Genomic DNA, 3,303 nt, shown 5'->3' with positions numbered 1-3,303 from the left:
AAGCAATGTAATTTCCAGACAAACCAATGGGATACATTGTTTTCTTGCCAGACAGATTTGCGGTTAGAGTATTTTCAAATGGTATTCAAACACATTATTACATTGTGTTCAAAACAATGTAAATTACAAAAAAAAGCCAAAAATATGCGAGAAAAAAGCCACAAAGACTAGTTATTACATTGCTAGAGGTAGCTAGAGACGCCGTTGGAGTTGGCTGGATGCCAGGATAAAAAAATTACATTGTTTTAGAACAGTAGAATTTTCTTTGGTTGTCGGATTGCAGTAGCTATCTGGTCGAAAAATGAGTGGGCAAAGAGAGCCTCAATGTGTGGAGTCCAAATGTGAGGTCAGTTACCAGAGATGTCGACGGAGGTAGCCGAAACGACGCGATTACCTCTTCCTTTGGATGCTTTTTTTTTGACGATACAAGCAGTGATGGGTGGTGCAGAGGGTCGGAGAAATGACTGTGGTGGTCGAGCGCTTCCATTCGATGGGTCGACGGCTCCGATCAGTGGCTGGATGGAGGAGCTCCGGTTGGTTGTGGTGGTTGTCTCATGAGAGTGGGAGAGAGAAAAAGTGAGGAACGAGAAAGTGGAGAGAAAGAGGAAAGATAAGAAATAGAGAGAGAAGGAGAGTGTTTATATAGACACCAATGCCGATATGGCATGGTGATGTGAAATGCCACATAAGATTGCGAAGGTTTGTGATAAAAAAACCTTGGGCTATTTAGCAGGATGGGTTTCATTTTTGGGTTTCAATTTTACTTATAGGTATTAAATGATGGTATTAGATATCTGACTCCTGAAAAATACTTATTAATTTTATTTTCTTGAGAGGGTGCAGGTGCAGCATCGACCTTGAATCTGGACAAGAGCGGAATGGTTTTTTTGACCAAACACACCCTTAAAAACACATACTGACGTTTTGACTTTGGGGCGGTTAAATACACTGTAGTTTTTATTAAATATAACTCCATAATTTTTTGTTATTTTTGGGCAATAATGTCCTTTTATAAAATGACTAAAATGTACATATCCAAATTTTAATATAAAACAAATACTTAATATTGTTAAATACAACCTCAAAGAACTCCACGGATTCTACTCTCTCTTTCATGTCGAAACTCTGTGTGTCACGCCCGCTCCGTTGAAATTTAGCATCCTCGAAACGATAGGTTCAGCTGTCCATGGATCTAGATGGAGATGCTCTCAACCATGTAGATCATGGCAATTTATAGTGTGTCGTTGACTATACTTCGAGTATCACAACACATGAGGTACTTCAATAATTTCCGAATGTTTTTTGGTTGATATTATGGAATGAACTTGTTGCATTTAACATGTTTGCCTTGTTTGATTCTTAAACGTGCTTGGAAATATTAAATGAGAGAAAGGTGTTCTGGTGTTTATGACTTTATTGGAATAAATTGCTGGGGAGGTGTGAATTAAATGACTCAAAATAGGTGCAGGACCATGGTTTGGGTATCATGAGTCGTGTAAACAAAAAAGCTGGTGGTGCTGGTATAGAATTCTCTAACTTTGAAAGGTTGGAGTTAGGGACTCTGAGGGCTGCCATTCGCTTGCCGTAAGGCGTGATGCCAAGTGGGCTTAGGGCTTAAGGGTTTCTACTTTGTATTTACTTTGTCTTTTATACTTGATCTTAGGGAATGCCCCTCGTATATTGTACATATACTTTTTATTAATGTATTACTCACTTACCAAAAAAGTACTATAATAAAAAAATTTATTTAGCTTTTTTTTGTTTCTTATTTAATTCTAAATAATAATGTTCATTGTAATAGATGTTCAATGGGAAAGATGCGATGATCAAATGGGCACGTGAAGTTGCAAGGATGAATGGGTTCCTATTAGTGATCAAGAGGTCAATAATGACTGAAAAGCGAAGGCAACCTCGACTTACCCCTGCATGCGAGTGGAGTGGTAAGTATAGAAAGTTTGTCAAGGCTTATCATGATGTACCTAAGAATAAGAGAAGCAAGAGAACTGGGACCGAAAAATGTGACTGTCCATTTACACTAAGAGGGCAGAGAGTTTCAATCCAAGATGAATGGATGTTGTGCGTTGTTTGTGGAGTGCACAATCATTCTGAGGCAAAGAATATGGAGAGACATTCATTTATTGGGCAATTGAGTCTTGAAGAAAGTAATCTTGTTGCCGACATGTCAAACTCTATGGCGCGACCTAGAGACATCTTGGCAACAATCAAACAAAATGATCCTAACAATTGTTCTACGATAAGAACTATTTATAATGCACGTGTGAAGCATCGTGTGAAGGAAAGGGCCGGTAGGAGTCAATGCAACAACTGTTGGGAAAATTGAAAGAGAACAACTACTTGGAATGGCACAGAAGGATTGTTGATACACTGTTAGTGAGAGACTTACTTTTTGCACATTTGTCAAGTATCGACTTATTACGTACCTTCCTTGAAGTTGTGATAATGGATTGTACATATAAAACAAATCGTTACTGACTCCCATTGCCTGAAATCGTTGGGATAACATCTACTGACATGACATTCTCGGTTACATTAGTCTACTTAAAGGCCGAAAGGAAAGACAACTACATATGGGCACTATCAAGGTTGAGAGTTGATGAATGAAAGTGAAATGCCTAGATGTTTTGTCACTGACAGAGAGCTTGGATTGATGAATGCAGTTTCAACAGTTTTTTCGGCTGCACAACAATTGTTGTATAGGTGGCATATTGGGAAAAACGTTTTAGCTAGATGCAAAAAATTATCTAGTGTCGCAGATTGGGAGAAGTTTAGTAGTTGTTGGTCAAATCTGACATGTTTGAAAGATGAGTCAAGATAAGTTCAAAATCTAGTTGCAGTGGAACAAGACTTTTCTTCGTTTCCGTAATCATTGAGCTATGTAAAAGAGACATGATTGGACAACAATAAGGAGATGTTTGTGGCCACGTGGATAGACAATTATCGATACTTTGGTTCTACAATGTCCAATAGGTAAAACTTTGTTATTCATTTATTTGAGCATGTTGTCACATTAATTTACTTTAAAAAAATGACTGAATAATATGAAAAATTTTGTCACTTGGTTCAGACTGCTGAATTTTGCGGTCCACTCTATCCTTTTCCTTTTGTTCACCTCATCTTTACAATTTGGAATTCAACAAATCTCCATAACTTTGTTAGTGAACTAGCTGAAAAGTGAAATGTCTATGTGAAGAACGACATTCTTTTTCTATTTTGGCTGCCAATACTTGTTTAGCTCCAAGTATTTCAATACAATTAATTTAGTCATAATTGAAGCCCACTTAT

The sequence above is a fragment of the Tripterygium wilfordii genome, chromosome 15 (genome assembly GCF_013401445.1).
Source record: "Tripterygium wilfordii isolate XIE 37 chromosome 15, ASM1340144v1, whole genome shotgun sequence".
NCBI lineage: Eukaryota > Viridiplantae > Streptophyta > Magnoliopsida > Celastrales > Celastraceae > Tripterygium > Tripterygium wilfordii.
Note: the sequence above shows the minus strand (reverse complement) of the source record.